The 23,308-nt window shown below is 38.0% G+C and overlaps 1 protein-coding gene across 10 annotated transcripts in view; it reads right to left on the bottom strand.

Annotated features, from left to right (window-relative positions):
- GAB1 (GRB2 associated binding protein 1) overlaps positions 1–23,308 on the bottom strand; it is a 111,381-nt gene that overhangs the window by 59,036 nt on the left and 29,037 nt on the right. The window contains exon 1 of one of the 10 annotated variants that reach the window (XM_033513844.1): positions 7,560–7,820. The exons of 8 other annotated variants lie outside the window; for them this stretch is intronic. The gene's annotated coding sequence lies outside the window, so the exon portion shown is untranslated. Of the gene's footprint in view, positions 1–5,459; positions 5,479–7,559; positions 7,821–23,308 lie in introns of those variants that run through there. One more of the 10 variants, XM_015624482.3, reaches the window with a different exon arrangement.

The raw sequence follows: 23,308 nt of genomic DNA, 5'->3' as shown, positions 1-23,308 counted from the left end.
GTATATGCAAATGGAAAGGGAAAGGAAGGAGGAAGGGGAAGGAAAGAGCAGATAATTTGTATTTTTAAAATAATTTAACCTTCCATTTAGATCTCCTTAAGCTGTTGCTCAAGAGGCCAAAATGATTACATGACGTGTTTAAATAAAAGCTTAGAGATATTAAGTCAGAGACAGCTTTTTCTGGTCTCTTTTTCACAGATTTACCTTTCACATGGCCAAGTGACTGCTTACTGATAAACCAATCAATTATCCCTCTGTAGTTTCCTACTGTCACTACTCACCACTCTAAGGTTGATCAAAGCTGACTCTCCTCTTCTAGCAATTTGCCACCATTTTTTTTTCTGGGTAGCATCTGGTCAAAAAAACCTTTCAAAATGCCTGAGCGCAGGCTAAGTCGAAGAGGGTATCCCTTACACTTCACCCCAGTAACACTGCTAAAATATATTTTCCCATGTATGACCAGTAAACCCAAGAATAAAATTACAAACCTCAGGCCTTCCCTTCTCATCTCTCAAGTGTGCAGATGTTTGTGTTTAGTTTTCATCTCTGCACTAACAGAGTACTTTAAAAGGGCACCATTTGGCATCCTCTTTCTCAGAGACATAAACTAAGACCTGGCAGAAAGAAATTACCCAAGGGCACAAGGAAAGTCCAAAACAGTACCTGGTTTTCAGTAAATGCAAAAAAAGACATTTTCTTACACCAAAAGAATTTATGAAGTAAACAGAAGACAGAACATGAACCAGAGAGAAGTAGGAACAGCAAAAGACACAGCCTGAAGTGGACAAAGCTCTTGTGGACATTAAAGTCCTGTAGCTACTATTAAACATTTTTCAGCTGTCTGCTGGGATCAAGATTTAATTTTCTTTATGCTTTTTGCTCCCATCTATTTAATTTATTCCTCTCTTTCTACTTATTTTTCAGTGCAAAGGTTAAACAACAGTGAAATTGGTACATGACTTTGACAAACAACCAGAAAAAGGATCCCAAAGAGCAACTGAGTATTTATGCTTCTTTTTGCCTCCACATTTCCAGTGTCCAGGTATTCCAGCCATTGCAGAAGACAAACACACCTCTGGCACAGCTTCACTGACTTGTGCATTAGACCCATGCTCTGCATCCCAGTAGAAGTTCAAATGAAACAAAATTAAAAGTGTTCCTTCACACTGTGCTTCTTTTTAAATCCTGTTTGTGGTTAGCCTAGACCAGTGACAACTATCACCAAGGAGCTGCATCCCACAAGACATGTACTTGGGAGGACTGCTGGGAAGTAGCAGAAAGAGGTCACATTAGGTAATGATACTTCAAGTACAGGACTTTACTTTTTCCACTTGCTGCTCTTCCAACTTGCAGGACTAACTCCAACATGGTGAAATTGAAAAATTTCAAATGTTTTCCCTAAGAAATTAACATTTGCAGATTTCCATATGGATTTCTATATAGATTTCTTATTTTGGGGTGTTTTAAGGAAAGCATTTTCTGTAAATCTTTTAAAACCTTTTTGGTTGGTTGGTTGGTTTTGTGGGGTTTTTTATCTGGTTTCTTTTTTAAGGGCCATGTCATGAGTACCAGGATCTGAAGAATATGTAATTACTAGCTATTTCTGAAACTCTTGTCATAACACCAACTGGCAATAGACATTCTCTTATCCTCTTCCCTAAAAATAATGTCCCTTATTTTTTGAAACCTAAGACAGAACTAAACCAAGAACAAAAACAAACAAACAAACAAAAAAAAAAAACAACAAAAAACTCCAAAGCATGTTTAGTGTCTTAATTCTATACAGCAGAATCTGCAATTCCATGATTTGACAATAGTCCAAACACTCTACTCTTAGTAGTGCTAGATGCTAAGAAGTGTAAACAGATTGCTGGAAAACAAACAAACATGATATGAGGAAAATACTGAATATGTACTAAATACTTTCTTTAAATACTTAAGACTTGTTTTCCAGGAAGCACCATCTTTTCTCACTGAGCAAAATAAGGAAAAAACAGTCTCAGTGGAAGTTTCCACTCTCCTGGCCATCATCCTGATCATCTGCTCCAAATACACACAAGACCAAAATTTCCTGTTTTCAAACTATTGTCACCATTTTCTAGTCTTGTGTTGTCGATTCTAACTTTAGCTTGTTAAATAAACAAAACACTGAAAATACAGCAGAACAATACTTCCACACACATTTACCGTGAGCTTTGTTTCATAACTGATGTTTCAGCATGTGAATTAGTCTCCCACAGTTAATTAAAGTGCCAAAAAAGGTACAAAATAAAATGCAGACAATGTAGCACAAACTGTTGCTTTATTTTGTGAATCTGAAACTAACTGCATATCTTCATTGTTCTCTCCATTTTGCATGGGAATTCTTAATTTTTTCTTGCCTTTTGCAGTTTTTTTTCTACATCCTTATCCCTGTTCTCAATGTGCAATTGTGCAGCCAGGTCTCATTTAATTCACATTAAACTGATCCTTATTACAACTGGTTCCACAAAATACTTTTCTGCAATATGCCAGAAATTTTCTAATGCCAAGCACAAACTGACTCCTGCATACCAGGGAATTATCACCATCTCTTCACCAAAGGAGGACCTATTCAGAGATAGAGCAATAAAGCAGGAGCCCTGCAGCAGCACCAGGACTTGAGCCCCCATTTCACTGTCTCCAAGCCAGGACCAGTGACCAGATCGTCTCTCTCTATTCCCACATCCTCTAATCCAATTGAAATGCCTCTGAAAGTTCCATTGCTTCTGATCTCTTGCAAACCCACCTTTTCACTACCTACTGTTTGCTCTCCTCCACCACCAATCATGTGTGGCCAATACATAACTCCTAGGGACTTGCTGGGAACACATTCCCCCATCACTGATATAAGCTTTGCCATCTCCTCTCACCACTCCATCTCATTCCTTTGTCAGCAATGAAGACACACCCACGGCATGAGGTCTGCCTTGGCACAAGGAGAAATACAGCTGTTGTAGGTCCCTTACTCACACATCTACATGGTCTTTGGTTTTCTGCCCTGTTTCCCAAAATATTTCTAAAATTTGATCATTTCCTCTCTGATCATGAGCATGCTCTGATCATTCCCCTCTCTAGTCTTTCCCATATCCATCCTATTTGAAATAATACTGCCAGGAGAATCTCCCTTCTCTCATTCTGATTACATCATCTTCTATTTTAAAGTTCTCTATTTATTGACTTACATTGTTGTACTTTTGGGCCTCTTTTCCTATTTTGAGGCTTTTTCTACTTAAAAAGCTCTGTGTTCTTATGACTCTCCCTCTTGCAAGTCTCCCCCTATTGCTTTTTACTCTACCACTGATACCAGATTTGGATATTTTCCTTCTCTCCTGCATCTCTCATCTTTCTTTTGAAGGTTTCCTTAACAAATAAGCAAGGGCAATACATATCCTTCTTTCAGATTCTTCCTAAAGATCAGCCTCTTTTACAGCACTTGTGATCACCCAACAAACTACAATCTGGCTTTGCATCACGTGGATTTATTTTAGAAATAATGTTTTTGTGTATTCACCAGACAAAGGTTTGTTTGTAGAGGTTTTCTTAAAAGTTTTTCAGTCTTTTCATCAGCTTTAATTAGAAGTCACTTCTCCCCACAACTCTTCATCTAAGAAAACAAATCATTTGGGGTAGGCTCTGCCCTGTTTTTAGAAGTCTCTGTAAATTGCTTATCACAAAGTTTACCACCATGCTGACAGGACCCCCTTAACAACAAAAGGCAGAGAAGACACCAGCCATGTCATTTGACTTGGATTTCACTAAGCTCATGGGTGTAGGTTGCATGAAGCAACATGCAGAAAAATAAAAAATTTAGTTTTTATTAAGACATGAAAAAAATCAAAGCTGAGAAGTCAAGCCTACACTCCACTGATATCCCCAGCTGCTTGTCCTCTAACAGCTGGGGATTAACTATTTCACCATATATTTTTATCCACTCATTCCATTCATTCAGGAGGACAGTCGTTTTGAAGCAGTGTTTGTAACAAGTTGGGGGAAAATTCCCATTTCTCCAGATCACAAGCCCAGTCCTTCCTGTAATATTTTGCACAAACTGAATTTCTTTTCCTTCTTGCTCTCCAAGGTAGGTATCTATCTTCATCATCTGTGAAAGACTTATACACAAGGAAAAAAAAAAGACATGAGACTAGAATTTTGTAAAAACATGACATTCCTAAACAGGGGTTTGGATCCTCTAAAGGACACTGCCGTTGCAATGACCATACAACACGTGTTTGTGTCACTGCTTTATGTTTGGATCACTCAAGCAAGCTCATTTTGCAAACAATACAGGAGTTTTCTACATATGACAGGAGACTAAACGCTCTGTACATCATCTCTTCAAAAAATAATCATAGGCTTAAACTCTGTGCTTTGCACACACTACAAAAAGAAAGGGGATTTGAACTACAGTAGCATCAGTTTCGCCAGCTTCAATAGAGAATGATGAATTAATAAGGAATTATATTATTTTGTCTGAAAAATACATTATCACTTTACATGGCTGAAAATATTTACCAATTAGGCTCTAGCAGTTTTTTCTCAGCAGAACTGACCTGAAGAACTTCTGAGAAAAATTAATTTCAAAATAAACAAGCACAAAGCCCAAATTCTTTGCAAGACATTATGATATAAAAATTCCTTTTGCTATGCTCCTTAACCCTGAGTTTCTATTGTAAAATAGAAACTATTTCTATTCTAAAATATTGTTTTTCCAACAATGCAAACAATACTTTTAGATTCAATTAACTCACTGGCAGTAACAAAATGGTTAAGAAATTCAGAAACCATCAACATTGCAATACCAATAGTAAATTCAACTACACACCAGGATACTTGAAAATTAAGATGTTTCAATATAATTACTTGGATTAGCTTACAAAACATTCCTCTAGCTCTCATCAGCTCACATAAAAAAGTTTTCTACTCCTTCCTCGACTGTAACAATACTCTCGCAGTATTAGGATGAACAGCTTTGTGGAACGTAACCACCACAAGCAATTCACAGCCTTGTGAACAGACAAGGAATTACAGACAGCTCTTCAGTAACAGCACAACTACTAAGATAAACTGTATTTTCAGATGGCTGTTTTAACACACCTAACACATACCCACGATGTACTGAAGCAATACATCACAGATATCACAGAGCTTTTGTTTGCACTTCATGGCACAAAATCTTTCTCTTGTTTTTCCTTTCTAGAGTTAGTGATAGGAGTGAACAAACAGGTAGAGAGAGATTTAAACACTTGCTTCAGAAACAGAATTCACCAAGTTAACTTGTAAATCAAAATGAAAGTTCTTTTTGAACAAAAAAAAGAACTTACAAGGATAACATTCTTTAAGGATGCCCCTATTTACTCATTCCAATTCATTCTCCCCATACCTAAACTACAAAACAGAAAAATAAACGACATCAAGAACATAGCTTTTGACTAATTTACCTCTTCAAGTCTTCAGAAAATTTAAGCAATGTTGTGGCCATTTCTGTAGTTTTGTCTACCCCAAAATAAGCAAAGCTTTCTTTTTCCTGCTGGCTTCCCACCTCACTCTACACCACCCTATCCTCATAACCTTTGACCAACAGGAAGCAGACACAATGGACTGAAAATAACCGCAATTGTAAGATTTCAAATGATTTAATACATGAGGGGTGGGCTTAAGATTTGAAAAACTTCCCTTGCTTTGGTTTTTCAAAAGCAGCTTAAAACACACTATCTACATAGACTTAAAATGTTAGTTCAAAATCCTAAGTTGAACGGGGCTAAAAACTGTGAAACTTTTACCTTTTTAGTAGGCACTATTAAGAGCACAGAGGTACAAATGCTTGCATTCGTTGAGATTTTCTGTTTAAGTCATTGTCATTAGGCTGTTATATATAATGTTAGTTTTCCAGCAGTGTAAACAAGAGCAGTAGAAGTTTCTTAGAACATTTTATCTTTCCTTAAAAAACTTCTATTTTTCTGAGCTTTTAGATCAGAAATAGGTAAATGTCCCATAAAATTAGAAGACATTCTTATAAGAAATGCAAGCATCCATTTAAACACTGCGGTTAATCCATGGTGCTGGAAAGTCACAGATCAGTTTGCCAATACAAAAAGGACTTTTGCTAACTTGAAGTAGCCAAGATGCACTTTGCGGTGTAGAAGGAAAGATCTTTACTCCTCACATAAAAGCCAAAGCAATGATCCCACAGATATCCTCAGCAACAGTAGAAAATTCATGTATTTTAAATTGTACCAATAGCTTGGCACAAACATTGGAAGGTTACAGATTCCAAAGTCCAAATAAGCAATTACAGCATTTATTTTCATTGGTTTTAATGGATTTCACCTTACACCCCAAGTACCTGATGACTATTATTTTGCAAAGCCACAATCACGTCCCAGGTTCCTCCTCTGTGGTTACACCACAACACACAGACATCACAGTCAGATGAAGTGAAGCACCAGCTCAGAGAGGGACTCACCTCTTGCACCAGAGCTACACTGTGTTTTCTGTATAAAGGAAGGGGCAGGGACTGGGATAAAGAGTTAGTGTCATTTTTATACAGATTCCTGCTCCTGAGCACTGGTTCTCTCACAGTCAGAGAGGATGGTAACATCCTCTGCCTTGCAAACACCAAGCAAAATTTCAAGCTATGAGTATTACATGGAATAGCTACAAGCATGATGAAATGCAAGGTCATAATAATTTTCCAACATTATTAATGTTCCAACATAATTCTGAGTACGTTTGCTACCCCTTTATCAACTTTCACTGCACACACTTATCAAGCATTCACTGCACCGTTATTACACATTAAGCACTGCTCCATTTCAGAGGCATTTTAATAACAGAATTACAACAGAAACATTTATTTCTTGGCAGGGGAAGCTCAGGCACTGCACTTCTGCAGGGTAAGACTGGATCTACCTTGTCAATGCATTATTTCATTAAGGTCTACTAGAGCTCAAAATAACTAGAGAAGACCCTCACAGCCCTTGGTATCCAAGAACAACTTCCAAACACAAAACATTCAAACAGCACACAAGCAAGCTTCTGGGCACAACAGCACAAGCCACCACTGACATGTTAGAGCAGCTTGAAGCACAAATAGTTCAACAAGGAAAGTAAATACAAGGTCCTCAGCCAGCCCGCAGTTTAAGAGTCCCTTGATACCACTCTGTCTGCTAATAGGATCCTCCTCTTCCCCCATCTTAAGACACAACCTGATGCCATCACACCAAGGAATAACAGAGAAAGGATATCCTGCCTAGATTTTCCATTATACAGATCAAATCATCAATCCAGAGAGGTCTTTGCTTACACATGGGATAAAAAGAAGATGCTTCCAACTGATAAACCCTGAGAGGAAGCAAGGTTTTTAAGTATTAGCATTCACACAATGGCCTAAAATTAATGGCCAAATCCCAGGGTCCATGAAACCTTCATTAAAAATAAAATGAAAATTAAAAAATTGTGGGTTAGCATGTTTGAGAGGGGAAAAGCAAAAGCAGAAGAACTAGAAGATGACATATAATTATACTTCTTCACAGACTCACCTTGAATTCAGTTTGGATGCTAAGTTTAAGTAAGTGAAAAGATAGGAAACCTTATGTCATTTTCTCTAAAAATGAAGCATTTCCTTCAACAATTGCTGGGAGGAATCTTTCTTCAACAGCTCTTGTCATTTTGACTAATACTCTTTTGCTGTAAACATGATATCACAAAAAGTAAGTAAACAGAGAAAAATAAAAATATCTTTATGTAGCTGTATTATGAAAGGAGGAACTTGTTTCTTAGCCCTCATTTCCAAGGCCAGATACCACAGCTGTGCTGCAGCTCCAGCTGAACAGCTCCCTGCATCTCACCACCTACCAGACAAAGGGCATTTAGTTTACCAAGTGTTTCACATTTAGCTCAGTTAAAAGCATCCCACATCTAAGGCTTCATCTAAGCATAAGAAAAGTCATGCTTTGTGCATCTGGACAGATGATGAATACAAACATCTTCTATATAATCTAAGGATAAATAATTTAAGTGGCATCATTTCAATGTTAAATTCACTAAAAATGTATTCTCCTGCCAGGCATTTCTCTGGATAAAGAACAAGATGAGGCAAAAGGCCCTGTAAGATCATCCTTATAATCTAGGAAATGCCCACAAGCTCAAGACCTTTTAAATATCACCATCCATCTCCATCTTTTACTGCTAAGATTTCTTCTTTTAAGCATTTATCCTTATGGAGGTTGTTTTCTTGTTCTTTTTAATAACAGCATCCATCTGATGAGTAACTAAGAGATTCATGAAAAACAAAAATTACTGATCTCACCGCAAACTATTCCCTTCCCCCTCTGTGCACTCAATAAAAAGTGAACAATTAGCCTGCTGTTTGCTCAGTACAGTGAGATTGTTCATTTATTCATTTGTATCAGAGCACATCACAGAATAGAGAAAAACATTAAAAATACTTCAAAGAAAAAAAATCTACTATTAAAGTACCAACATTGTTTTGAGGATTTAAACCCCATCAGATTTTTATTATTTCTTTTTTGATTTTGAGCAGATTCAAGTGTTACCCCCTACTTTATTTGGTCTGCGAAGTACTTCACATTTTTACATTTTGCTCTTTGACATGAAAAGCAAGCACTGCATTATCCAACTGTTTTTTCCACCTTTTTTTTTTTTTTGGTGAGAGTTTCATAACTGGTTTCATTCACTACAAAAACGTTTAATTTTTAACTTACAGGCAGGAAATAAATGCTAAAACTGGACTACTTGTTACTTCGTTGTCTTTCTTATACACCTAAATGGCAACTACTTTGTTTACTGACTGGAAGCTCTTACCACTGCCTGTACTTCAGGAACAATGTGACTTGGAAAGGGAAAAACATGTTTTTCTACATTTTGTTTGTCATCTAACAGAATTATAAGGTACACATGCAGAAGTTTCAAGACATTTTTAACAGCGGATAACCTCAAATGGACAAAACAACTTAATTCAGCAGGTACTTTATCTCAAAAACTCCTAACTTAACTCTTTTTATTCTGGAGCCACTTATGAGTAATAATAACCCATAATAATGTAATGAGTAATAATGACTTGCTATGGAACTGGTTGTTTTTCAATATCTGTATAATGACATTGAAAAAGTGTATTCTATTTCTAAAAATGACCATTTTTTAGTCCTTAAAATGGAAAGAGCTTCGAGACAAGAACAAGAGGCATGAAATTAGAAACAAGATTTAATTTTGTACAGTATCTTGTACAAAATTTTCAACCTCTTAAACCTATATTATTATTATGAATTCAGTTAGACACACAACTAATTTGATTATTTAAATTTGAACATGCTGTTTTGCCTCTGCTGCAAGCCTCTTCCTCCCAGAAAGCCACAGCACTGAAGCTGCTTATTCACAGCTTGAATCATGAGAAACTAACTAAGAACAGTAATAACAATGTCAAACCAGAATTCTGGAAATCAGTGATGCAGAGTGACTGTAACTTCACTGTCACTGACTGCGCAGGCAAGATACTACCAATGTCACTTTATTTGTACTGCTGCTGTCAGCTCCAGCCTCCAGCCAGGCAGGTGCCATTTCACTGGAGCTACTACATGATTTGAAAGCACTCATTATGCTCGACAGGCAGAGAGGCCAAAGGCTGAGTGATGTGGAAACAAAGGCATTCTCACTTTTGGTAACGAGATGATGTGCCAGAATGGCCAAAACATCCATCCTTACCCTCCCATTTAAAAACTTTTCACAGAAAATAAGACATATTCCAGCAGATTGGACAAGTCAACTCAGATTTTACTAAAGCAAAAGTACACCACCACCTAGTGAAAATCAGAAGATGTTGAGGATGGGACGATGGGATGATATAACCAGAGTGTTTAGGTTCAGAAACATAAACTTTAAAACATGAGGCCCCATGGCATGTGAATAGTATAAATGCTGCTAGAGCTGCTCAGATCAGCTACTGATGGACACAATCCCACCAATTGTTTCAATCCAGAGGAAAATTATTTTGGTGACGAAAGTCACTGAATCGAAGTAACAATAAAAAACACTTATTTTAATGTCTTGGCAATTTAACCAAAACATGCTAATAAATCAATCTGTTAGTCACTTCATGACTAATAAATAAGCATAACCAGTATTTATTGTATGCTTTCTACCTCTTACAACTCTGCTCAAACACTATAATAAAAGCATAGTTTAATGGTTTGCTATACTATAAATTCCTCCTGCTGGTGGCAGGGATAGATGATTTTCTGCAACATCTTGTGCCTGAACTAGACTTACAAATTAATCACCTTCTGCCTGGCAGCATCAGTTTCAGCTTGGGGGAGAAGGTACAGCAGAACTTCTCTCAGCACTTAAAAAAGGTATCACATCACAACGACAGAACTGACAAAATTCCCACAAAATGTAAGAAAAGTTTCAGTGACTTTATCACACTCAACAGAAATGAGCTGGCAGTGTAGAGAGGCATATACAAATGACTGCCTTCTCTTTGATTCACAATATTTAGATTGTTATTTCCAGCCCAGGTAAAACAAATTGGTGTTATGATACTATTGTTAGGCTGCATGTATAAACACACTTATCCACTTCTGGAGGCAGGCCAGCCAGCTCAGCAGACGCATTACAAAAGAAACAAGCAAAGAAGTAGAGCATGAGCTGCTGCTCGGGTTCACCCACCAGGCTGTTACGGGAGGTGGGAAGGAAGAAAACAGCACAAAACAGTGGAGCAAAATATGTTGTGAACATGCTATTTTAAGAAACGTGGAAAGTTTCTTGGAAAAAGGAAAAAAAAGATGGCTCAAGAGCTGCTTCATGGTCAGCAAAATAACTCCTAAACATTTCATACAGACAGACAGTCAAGTAGTTTAAATCACCTGGCTTAACCCAAGGCAAAAGAAACAAACAGTGAATATAGATTTCCTACATTGAAAGGAGACTGGTGAGCAAAGCACAAATTAACATAATCAAAATTTTAGCCCACAGAAAAAAACCTGTTCGTTTTCTTTGAGAATAAAGAATAAGGACAAACAACATGTTCTGGGTAATCTAGACCTTCCACTGCATTTTCTAAGGAGGAGGGTTCAGTCTTATACCCCCTCTCTTCTGCAACAGCTCAGGCACTTAACTCTTCCCAACATTTACCAAAAAAATGGCATTAAAAATATTTTTTTTCCTCACTTCAGTCAGGAGAGGTGTTTGGAGTCAGGTTATTTATAGATTTTTTTCCAGGGGACTCAGTTTACAGATACAGAGTTGAAACAAGTATATCTGAACCAAGAGAGATTATGGATTTTTCAGCCATTTTACAACCAGCTTATATAAGCAGAAAGAGAGTTATAAGTTTTAAATAAGAAAGGCAGACTAACAAATACAGTCATGGATTAATCTCCCTAGCTTACATTCTGTCTTGGTGATCCTGAAATCACTGATCTGTTCCAATAGCCAACAGGGCTGAGATATCATCCCTGGGGTTCATTTTCTAAGCACATCCAACATGCAGAAAGAAGAAAGCTGCATGAAGAAGTAAAGCCTATAACTCATTCCTTTTGGAAAGGGTCTTGTGAGGTCTCTCATTTGTGATTTTCTCTCCTTCATTCACAGGAGATGCTCTAGAAAGAGTATATCTGGGTTGCAGTCATACCAACAAAGGAGGTTTTTTATCCTCATAATCAAAACACTTGCCTTGTTTAATGAAAACACTCCATAATTTTATATGTTCAGGGGAACAGGTCCTTCACCGGCAAAATGCAGCTGCATAACAAGGCCTAGGTTTGCCCTTAAAGAAAAAAGTAACTGCAAAGTAGTGCCATTAATAGAGTAACATTTCAGGAAGCATCAGGACTTGACCAAGGTCTCCAAAAAGGAGATCTTGAGATAATTCATACTTGAGAGCAAGCTAAAGTTGAAATGGAAAATATTTACATAAGTATACATACCAGATATTTTAAGAGTCAATTCATTTCAGTCTACATCACAGAAAGATAACTACAGTAAAATAACACTTTGTGAACAGTTCAAAAGTTTTTTCATAATACAAAAAACTAGAACAATTGTCAATTGATTTATTAAGTGTTTGGTATTTGAGGAAACTTGACTTGATTTTGCATACAAATTATATATATATAAAATTATATATAAATTATTGGCCTGCCTCTAACTTGCCTATCACTGATGGCCAGTATAACCCTGGATTTTAAAATCAATCACAAGATGATGTCTCCTATCATCAAGCTATGCCATTTTTAGAAAGCTGGTAAAATTAAATCTGAAAACTTGATGTGCATTTGCTCTGCAAATCACAATCCACACAATATTGATGTCTGTAACCTAAGTTCTACAAGTTTGTGACTTTATTTTTAGCAAATAGACATGAAAGAACATTATCTTCACAGTGTGCATATTGCCTCACTTCTTCACATACAAGAACAATTTGTTGTGGTGGATTTTTGGTTTTGTGGTGACCTTTTTTTTTCTGACACCAGATCCAAAACAGCACCTAGACAAATGTCACTTCCTTGCAGAACTGATAAATAAATAAACCACATTTGACAACAGAATTCAGAAGATAACACATTGCTGGGGTTCCCTTGAGAAAAAAGAAATATGTGTGCGTTTATCTCACTGGATGTGCTTATTAGTGTCACACAGTATTTGCTGTAAGCAAAACAAATGGACAAACTGCTCAGGACACACAATGGAAATTACACATCTTTCTTCTGTTTGTACCCAAGCTCCCAAAAGATTAACTGGACTATTTTTTAATACAGAAAAATCTGATTATACAGCAACAGTGCTCACTACCAATCTCACAACAGCAGTCCTGACGTTCCAAAATTCTGGTCTAGTAACCTTTGCATTCCAAATATTGTAACATTTGAGATCCAGAATTAGAAATTTTGTAGCTTGTTAGCAAAAGCAAAGCTTAAGTATAGGACTAATCAAGCATATTACTTTTAATTTGAAATTCTGTGTTTTCAATTGGCATCTTAAAACAAGTAGCACGTGAAGAAGTCAGGTGGGGTTTCTGTATACCACCAGCTCTGGTGTGAGCATGTGCTACCTGCCACACTGCTTGTAAACAGGACATGCAAGAGGATAAGGAGTGACACACTACACCTCACAACAAAGGCAAAACCAACCCTCAGGAAAAACACAGACACTTTACAAAAACAGAACGGTGATACATACACTGCAATATTCCATAGGAAGTTACACATATCCTCCCAACATTAATAGTACAGAACTTCACAAAGTACAGCGGAGAATGATAAAACTAGCACAAGGCTGACAATGATTTTAAGAGGAAACGACATAATCCTACAGAACCTTACTTCTAAACACAAAGAGATGGGACATTCTTCATCAGCCTCCAGCTGCTGCAACTATTATCCAGGAGAATAACCCAGCAAGATCTCCATTTCAGCATCACTCGAAAGAGAGCACTACACTTACTTAGCATCAGCTCCCAACAGCAATGCAACTGAAAGCTCTGCAATCCGGTAGACTCAATAAAGGTTTTAATCATCTAATGAGATTACCTCATCTGTGTGTGGTTTCACAATTCAATCTCAATGGTAGCCCATTATGCCAGTCCCCTGACATGCAGTATCAATCGTGCTAATCAGCTTACTCTGCTATCACTCTTACGGAGACACACTGCCACTCACAGAAACCAAAACCAGGCGGTTTCTACCCCACAGGTTAAAAGGAATTGTGAAAAGAAAACACTGCTAGCTCTAAGCCTAAAACTAATGTCACTTCTATCCAGCAGGTTGTGAGCCATGTTCCATTATTAAATTTTACATATATATGCTATGCATTCTATACAACAGCTCTCATGGAGAAGATGAAGTTTACATATAACAATTTACATGTTTACAGTTAATAAATATCACATTGGAAAAATTTTAAAGCTCCACAGAATATCAGCAGCTGCCTTTTCCGAAGCAGAAGCTTCTTCACCAGGTACCATCAAGTGGAGCTCACAAAGCACAGTCCCCTGCCCTGTTTACTGTTATCAATATAAAAATGCTAGAGTAATTAATGCCCTTCATTCAACAAAGCCAGGAGCATCCAACCTCAAGTAACATAAGGCATGTACAAATAAAATTTGTTCTATTGGACAGATTAAGGTAACGAGAAAATCTAAATATTAAACACACACACAACTAACACATTGTAGTGGTTTAGATTCACCAATTTGAGTTTTCCAGCCAATGCACCACATAATGTGGCGGATTTTAGCGCCGGTTAAAAATCACCAGGGCACCTACTCATTCCTTGCTGTGAGATATGGATTAGGAGATGGAAAAAACAGGCTTAAAATTTAAAAGGAACAAAGAAACTTTATTAACAGGACAAGAATAAGAAACCAGAATAAAACCTCTGGAAACCTTTCCTCCCCCTACCCAACTTTTTCCTTTCCCAACTGACCATACAGAGACAAAACCTGGGATGATAAAGCAGTACCAAGTGTACAACAGTCTTTTAGTCCTTGTATGGAGAGGAGTTTTCTCATGCCATGGAGACTTCTCCACAAGAAACAGTTTTCTCATGGCTTTTCATTTCTATGAATAGCAGCCACCCAGGCAAAAATTCTGCCATCGTGACAGTTCCTCCCATTTTCACAGGCCTCCCAGAGGTGTGTCTATGGGCCATGAACTCATGGGGTATTATTTTAAGGATGAGTTATTCAAAGGCAGAAGTTCTCTTTATCCGTCTCTGTGATCATATCTGGGAACAGAGGTTTTCTTCCTTTTCTCTCTGGAGGCAATGGGTCTTCATCAATTCTCATCTCTCTCTCTGTTCAAGCTTCTCATGGGATCTTACGGGATCACAGCTACTCCAGCATCTGCTTGGCTTCATCAATGGATGCCTCTGCTCACATCTACAGCTTGAATACTTCATCCCCCCAATAGTCTTTCAGGAATTAAAGGAGTTATTTTTGTATATCATTGTCCATCTCCATGGCCCTACAAAAAGAATATTTCAGCCCCATTCGGCATCTCCTCATCTCTCTTCCATCTTGACTCCTTCTTTTACTGACCTTGATGTTTTCATGTTGTCCTTCTATGTGCTGATCGCTCTTTTCTCTCCCTGGGGGTAAAACCAGTTCTGCAGGTCTCATCTGTGTAGTGAAAGGGTTAAATCTCTTGTCCAGACCTGCGGATGGTTATGTGATCTCTGCCAGGGCAGCGGCCAGAGCTGTTTATGCCGGATGATTTTCGGTGGCTGCACTGGGATCTCAGCAGCCAGGCCAGCCCTCAGAGGCAGCACACCGCGGGCCGATGGCTTCTCCTCCCCTGCCCGGCACTTTCTGGTGAAACTCAGCGGCAGCAGAATTTCAGCCGAGCCAGGGCCGGCCTGGCCCGGCAGTGCCGCTGAAAAGGGCTCGGCGGGCTCCCCGGGAGGGCTCGGCTCCCCTGGGAAGGGGCTTCCGCCACCCCTCAGCCTCCATTTCCCGCCCGGGAGCCGCTGGGGTCCGGCCCAGCCCCCCGCAGGCTGCACAGGCCGTGGGGAAGCAGGGCCGGCCTCATCAAAGTTCCGCTACCTTTCAAGGCTAGAAACAAAGAGAAAGAAGGTCCCAGATTTGGGGTTTTTTAAAAGGTGGTAATCACAGAGGCAGATCTAATTTTTAATGGTGCAAAATATTGTCAGTTCTCAGAACTAGCCAGCTACTGGCCTGTCTCAAGCACAGAGGAAGCTCCCAGCAGCTTCTCTCAAAGAAATAATTTCCGTGGGTGGTTCTTATTTCTTTCCCTGAATGTCAAACTACCACACACAACTAATATGAGGCAGCTTTACACATTTACAGCCCTGATTATCAGGCCATTTTGCTAGGCCAAGCATCCAAAACTCTTCTGAATACATCTCACTCTACTACCAGAATACTCACTTAAAATGGAAATGCAAAATGGGAAAACCAGCATGGCAATGTCAGGGCAATAAGGCTTTGGACCTTGCTATGCCAAATCAATGGCCTAGTAAGTCACTGACCCAGCTGGCCCAACAGAAGTCAGGATCTGACTTGGGACTCTTGCTCCGCTGAGTCTTTTTTAGACATTAAGATACCAAAAAGTAACTTTGTGGAATTTGACATCCGAGACAAAACACATATCTTTGAAAATCTCTACATTTTTTGCCCTACTTTTTCACACACATACTCAATTCAAGCAGTTCTATTTTTAGGATATCATCTTTGCACATCCCAAACTGAAGGCAGACAGCTCTAGTTCAAATAATTAAGTAAAGACTTATAAATAATTTACTCTTGCTACCCAAATACATACTAGCCCTTCAGAATAGAATATAAAACTGTAATATAGTTTAAAAAATGCACAAAATCAAAACTCTAGATACAACTCAACAATGCTTCTTTCACTATTTCAACAAAATAACTGAGCTGATAAAAATTAGACAAGGCACGAGAGGAGGGAAAATGCATGTGACTACAAAGAGAAGGAAAAAATATATCTAATAATGTTTTGCTTCATCTAAAGTATCAAATATTGGCGTTGAAAGTGGCATTATTATTCTGCCACTAATTTCAGCGTAACGCTGAAATCTACCTAGAATGGGAAACTGTTAGCTAGTCTCTGTAAGCATGGAACACTCACAGTGCAAAAGTTTCTGTCTTTACACTGCTGAGCTGTTAATAGACTTAAATATTTAATTCTGTCTCATTCAGGAACCTTCTATTGTTTTAAAATTTGAACAATATTCCCAAAGTCTCTTCTTTCTGAGACCAAGATTTTCCCTCCCACCTCCCCCCAACTCCCCCCCCCAAAAAAGGCTCTTCTTGAAAAAGATTGAAGTACCTTCCAGGTTCTCTCAGCCTTGCTACTGAAACAATTTAACAGGGATAGAGGACAAAGAAGGACATCTTGCTCAAACAAACCAGTAATTCTCGTTTTTACTCCTTTTCTCACACACAGCTTACAGCAGATATCCAGGATCAAAAGTAATTAGCCAGTTAAACCATAATTTAGCTAAGACAACACTATAATGGGAGATGTTAGGCAACCTAAAACTTTGAAATTCATTGGATGGTCTATCTTTAATAAGATTCCTGATATTATTAGTTAGTTTTCATAGGGATCCAAAATGTTAATTAAATAAAAAGTAAAAAAAAATGTGACTTGCATTCTCAAAAAAACCCCCAAAAAACCAACAAGAGATCAACTTCATGTGAAGTTTGTTTTACCATGCATCCCAAATTTGCTTAATGCCTCTGTGTGATGCTCTATAAAATTGTCATTTAGATTAAAAGTAACTCTAAGCTCAGGTAGGAGAGTCACATAAAGCCCAGGGGAGCTGCATTAGGATGAGAGAATTCATTTTTAATAGCAGAGCACAGAATTTATTGGCTTTCTGTCACTTATTTATCAGTGGCACCATTTTTCTCTCACAATCATTTTTGTAATTCACAACAGAAAGGCACAACATGGCCAGAAATAAGCACACTGTGCTGCTGACTAGACTCAGTCTGAGCATCACAGAGATACCCAGGTACTTGCTCATTATGGTGAAAGATCAGTGAATCATCAAGAGTGCTCAGAGGATAAAAAAGGGGGAAAAGAAGTTGCCTTGAAAAAAAAAAATAAAATAATCAAACATATCAAGTCACTGTTCATTTTGCTGCTCATTTTTCTGGAGGATCTGGCATGGGGAGGAAGGATAGGAGAGAGCAGAAGTAAAAATTCATGCATGCATGTGACCTACTCATTCAGAATAGACTAAATTAAGAAATTGCCTTCCTTTTGATAGAAACCAAATGACAGATTCATGCAATTCCTGGATTTGCTTATTCTTGTTGATCTCCAAGGTCCTAAAATACTTCTCCTAGTGCAAGATAGGCATCTTAAAATTGCACAAACATGCAAGCAAACAGTGAATGGAAAAGCGTGAAAGACAGGAAGAAACTGATTTTCAGTGCAGGACAAGTAGGAAATAGGGATTTGTTTTGGAATAGGAACTGCAATTATAAAAGTAATTTAAAAAAAAAATCCAATTACTGCCACGTATCAGGAAATTATTATCTCAGACTTGGTATGCAATACCATAATAATGCTTGATGCCTGACAAGTAATTTTGGGTCATAAAAACATGCTATTTCTGGCACTTTTCTCGTTGGTCAGAACCTACAGATTGCTCCACACTTCTAACCAGGGCATTGCGATAGGTACAAATGTTGAAAGAAGGCTTTAAGAAATATCTTCCCACCTGAGAGTAATTTCTTTCTGACTTCATTATGATGAAGCAGAGTGTGAAGCTGCACTGGAACTTACACCCACAGAAAACTTTAAAGATGAGAAAATGCTTCTGGAGGTGGACATTTGACCACATTATGTATAGGATTGGGGTTGTTTCGGTGTTTTTGTAATTTTGCATATTTAAAAGAGTCTTTCCTGGGAAAGTGCAGGTGCTCCTCAGGCCAGCATGCTTTCAAACCTCACCTACAGGATTCACAATGGATGCAGTTCAGAACCACAAACCTCAATATATTCACTGCACGGCATCGCCAAGACTATGTCTGTAGCAGGGCATATCTCAGCCTGCCCTCACAGCTCCTGCACAGCACCCCAAACACCTTCCCTGAACAGCATCAGACGAGGGACACACACTCACATATTTATACACAGGCTGACAAACTCACTGTATCCCAACAGCTCAGAGCAAGGAACTCTGACCACTTCTACTGATCTTATCCCCCAGCCAGCTCTTTCAGACAGGCAAGCAGGGAACAGACCAGAGGACAGACCAGCTGAAGACTAAGGAGCTCCAGGGTGTTGTCTTACTAATAGTCAAAATAAAAAGCTGGCCTAGACAAGTCTTCAGAGGCAGCAGAGCTCTAGCAGAATGAGCTCTAGACCCAAGATGTTGCTAATAACCAACCTGCAATATCTTCTAATCTCTGTAGTGCAGATTCAGGGCTGAAAATAAGGATAATATCTTTTTTTGGAATCTGCCTCCTGCCCCTAATTTCTGTTGTACATTATGACATACAGAGATATGGTATGCATACCCCAGAAACATGATTTTACAATTATAAATTACCAACATTTGGTAAGACAGTGATTTCAACCATTGTTCCAAGAGTCCCAAGTTGTCATTTGTTAACAAATGAATTGAAACTACATGAGATTTTATGGTATAAATTTATGGTCAAAAAGAAAAACAGAACAGTTTCATTCATTTTATTTACTAAAAGCACACTTGAAATGTTTCATAAAGTACAGCAAGTTTTATGGAAGAGGGGGAAGCACTGAAGTACACACATGAAACCAGAGACAAGACATATGTATAGGGTAAGCTGTTTCAAGTGCAAAATATCATGGAAGAAACAGGCCTGCAAGAAGAGGGAAAACTGATTAATCAGCCCCAAGACCTGACAAGTTAAAATAGCATTAGCTAGCAGTAATACACCGTGTGTGCCTCAGCAAAGTCCTGCCCACACAGGGCCTAGCTCTGTGCCCTGTACTGCTCCAGACGGATGGGGGGGCACACACCTCAACACCTACTGAACCTTCTCCTAGGGCCACAGCTTCCCAAGGCCATCTGCAGGAAGGATGTCTGTACAGACTGCATGTGGCTGCATCTTTGTTACTTTGGCTTCAAGATTCCAACTTAAAAGGGAAAGCTGGTTGTATTTATTTATACTTGATCAGAGGCGCCTCTTAAGATCATAAAGAAAACAACTCTTGCTCATCCATCCGCAGCTGTGCATGGCTGCACACACACTTGCAGACATGTATCTTGGGAGGACAGGGAGAACAACAATTGATTTCCTGCAAACGTAACGTCCTGTTGTTTTTCCAAGGTAATCTAGAGAATTATCTCTAGATTCCAATCCCAGATGTTTACAGGGGAAAAGAGAAACTGCAGTAAGGAAAGAGAAACTGCAGTAACTCCGCACAGGATGAGACAGTTGACTGTCTAAGAGCATTATTCTAAATGCCAATTCAAAGTTCCACTACTTTTTCTATGGAGGCTCTCTGTTCCAAACCCTGGAACTGCAAGCTGTGGGATATTAACAAGCGTACATTTGAGTTTCCAGTCACTTCAAGTGTGTCTGAGGCAATGAACTTATACAAAGTATTTTTAGACTTCCTGCAATCAACTGTCCTCCGGCATTGCTCAACACAGTTGTCAGAGGGATGCAGTTGTGCTAATATACAGTTTTATTTTATAGTTTCATTTCTGTGTTTTCCATAAAATAAGTATTGGCAAATTTGCTCATCCAACAAGTTGAATCACAAGTGATTAAGGGTCATCTAAGCCTTGCCATATTGTGTAAATGCTTATTAAATTACACTTACAAAAAGTAACTAATTTTATCTACATAAGATAATTGTGTAAACTAAACAAAACACTAGTAATGACTGGGTGTGTGTAGCAAAAAGAGATGACTAAATTCTGCACAGTGAATTTTTGCCATTACAGCATCTCACAAGCCTAAGGTTAGTCTTGCCTGGAGATAACCTACGTTGTCTGTGAAAGAAAACAAAGAAGAAAATGTTGCCTCTACTTTACATATTCTGCAAGATAGAACAACTGATGTCTAAGAACTGTCCTATTTCCTGGTGTGGGGCAGAAAATAATAAAGAGTTGAATGATTTTGAGAAGGAGTTAGAAAAGAGGGTGACAGCTTGTATCATCTGGGAATCTTACATGTCCAAGAAAGGATCAATATAAATCAGTGCAACCAGGGCAAGCCAGTCAGGATATTCCAATACAAGATGTTCTTGCAAGAAAATAACTATGCACAGGTTGATTACTGGAACAACCTAATTATTCAGCAGCATTGAGTAACGAATCACTATCTGATGCAGCTCCAGACTATCCACTATTACAATAGTCATTAACCATGATTAAGCATTATCTCCAATGAAGATGCTTCAAATGAAGGAGCTTGCTAATTACCTGTGTCCTACATCTCAGAGCCAACAAAGGAATCTTAGAAGTCTTCTGCTACCAATTCATAAAAATGGGTGACTAGGACTGGCCTCATAACACATTGATGACACTTCTTCCATTAAGAAAAAAAAAGATGCCATCAAGATGTGGTACTATGATCATAAACTGTTACTGATGTATTTCTTTTGGACTGTGACTGCTCTTGGTGTACTTTAGCACTGTGATTGTCATTTAGAGAAGAAACTGCTGCTTCTGGCAAGTGCCTCAATTCATCATCTCCTCTCTGCTGCCCATTACTATTAGAATCCTAAGTCACAGAAATATTGATCACACTGCCAACTATTCAGAAAAAAAAATATAGTAAGTTTCATATACTAAGCTGATGCAGAGGCTTAACTGAATTGCCTTCAATTAAAGGCCCAGCTGAAATTACAATGCACATAAAGTAGTTCATTTTAAAGACTCAATTTTCACAGTAGTGTCCTGTTCCAAAGAGACTGAAATTCTTTCTGCATAATGACATCATGATTACCTCAGTTTTATGTTGATTAGTTTGTTTTCCTCAGACTAATGACAACAGACAAAGAATTTAAATGAAGGAAATAGTTTTGGTGTCAGGGGGAATCCTCTAAAAATGGTGAAGAGGGAAATAATCAGAATTACACTGGATGATTCAAAGCTGCTACAGTATGTACAAGTGACAGCAGAGCATTGTATTTCTTTTTTCCAGTTATAATGTTGGTCTTGAAAAAACCAAGAATAGTTCAAGGAGTTAAAAATTAAGCCATATACAGAGCTAATGATCCTTTTTAGTAAGCATACAAAACATTCCTTATCGTGTTAAAAATGGGTTGAACTAACTGTGTTAGCAAAAAGAAAAAAAAATGTTTTTTCGCCATTTGAGTTTTTAGAATTCACCTTCTGTGCAGCACAACCAGCAGCTCCACAAATGGATTATCAAAAAAGAAGCTTTATTAATTTGAACAAATTTCATACATTTGGTAAACTGTTGAGGGTCCTTCACTGGCCAACACATATGGAAAAGCATTCAAGCATCTGTTTTACACAATGTTTGTTCTCTTTTGCATCACATGGAAGGAATTTCTCTGAAATACCATCTGAGTGCAAGACTACTCTTGCTATCACCTGCAGGTCCAAAAATAGCACAGCAATCTCAAAGAGACCTTTCCTATACCTGCAAATTACAAAATTTTGGTTATAGGGTACTGTTTCCATCACAACTTCAGTCCATGTTTTGACATTTAGCAGCCCAGCACTAACAGCAGTAGCTCCAAGAGCAAACCAAGTCTCAGCTTTTCAGAAGTCAAAAAGAAGAAAAAAAAAAACCCACCAGGGAAAATTCTAGTTATCATACTGACTTTGGGTTTACATGTGCAAAGTATCAACGGTGACAACAAAAGGCAGTGCATGGAGTCTAAACTAACAGCTCCTGCATTTGACATCTCTCGGCTGTCACAGTATTTAGCCAACTGACTCACATCAATCACTAAGAAATAAACATCTATCTTATTTACTAGGGATATGTTAGGAAAGACATATCCCATGTTGTCACTGTAATCCTGTTCATGTGGAGTAAAACCAAGTTTGTAAACAACCAAAGGGAAAGAGAAAGTACCAACTCCTGTCAGGCAACATATTTCTTTTGTCTTATATTATAAAAAGCTAAGAAATACTTCAACAGGAATTATGTAAATGTTTTAACAGGAAATTTTAATCTGAGAGCTGCAAATAATTACTTCAATAGCTATTGATTAGAGCATAGCATAAACAAAAAGTTTTTGTTCATATTGAGCTGAAGCAAAGAGACTGGTATTTGTGCCATGAGTACACAAACTATTCGTAATAAACCACAAGTGATACTTTTGATATTCCTAAGAAGACTTATAAAAAAATACAACAGGAGAAACATGCACATGGAAAAAAAATAATCAAAACCATAAGAAAGCTCAAACTCAGTTTTATGCCATCTAGTTTGACAGACTGGAAAGGTAGAAAATCTTGCCATCTCCCCAGTCCTCTCTGTGATTTTTAATATTCTGTATTTTTTTTTTTTTATTAAGCACACAGAAAGTCATACTGAAATAAGTGACCGGAAACTATTTCACTTCTCTCTACAGATTTTCTCATTTTGTATTACCATCAGATCCTGATACCTAAATAAGAAATCCTGGTTGTATTTCATATGGGCTGTTATAGAGATTTGCCATTCAGTACATATTTTTCAAATTGTTCTACAATGCTTTTAACTGGATAGTTAAATGCAACCAGAGGAAAGTGTTTGAGGAAGCCTTATAAAACAAAAGGCAGTTACAGTTAAAACTGCATGTGTAAGACATAAGAATTT

This window comes from Parus major, chromosome 4, assembly GCF_001522545.3.
Source record: "Parus major isolate Abel chromosome 4, Parus_major1.1, whole genome shotgun sequence".
Taxonomy (NCBI): domain Eukaryota; kingdom Metazoa; phylum Chordata; class Aves; order Passeriformes; family Paridae; genus Parus; species Parus major.
Note: the sequence above shows the minus strand (reverse complement) of the source record. Positions and strands in the feature narration are given on the sequence as shown.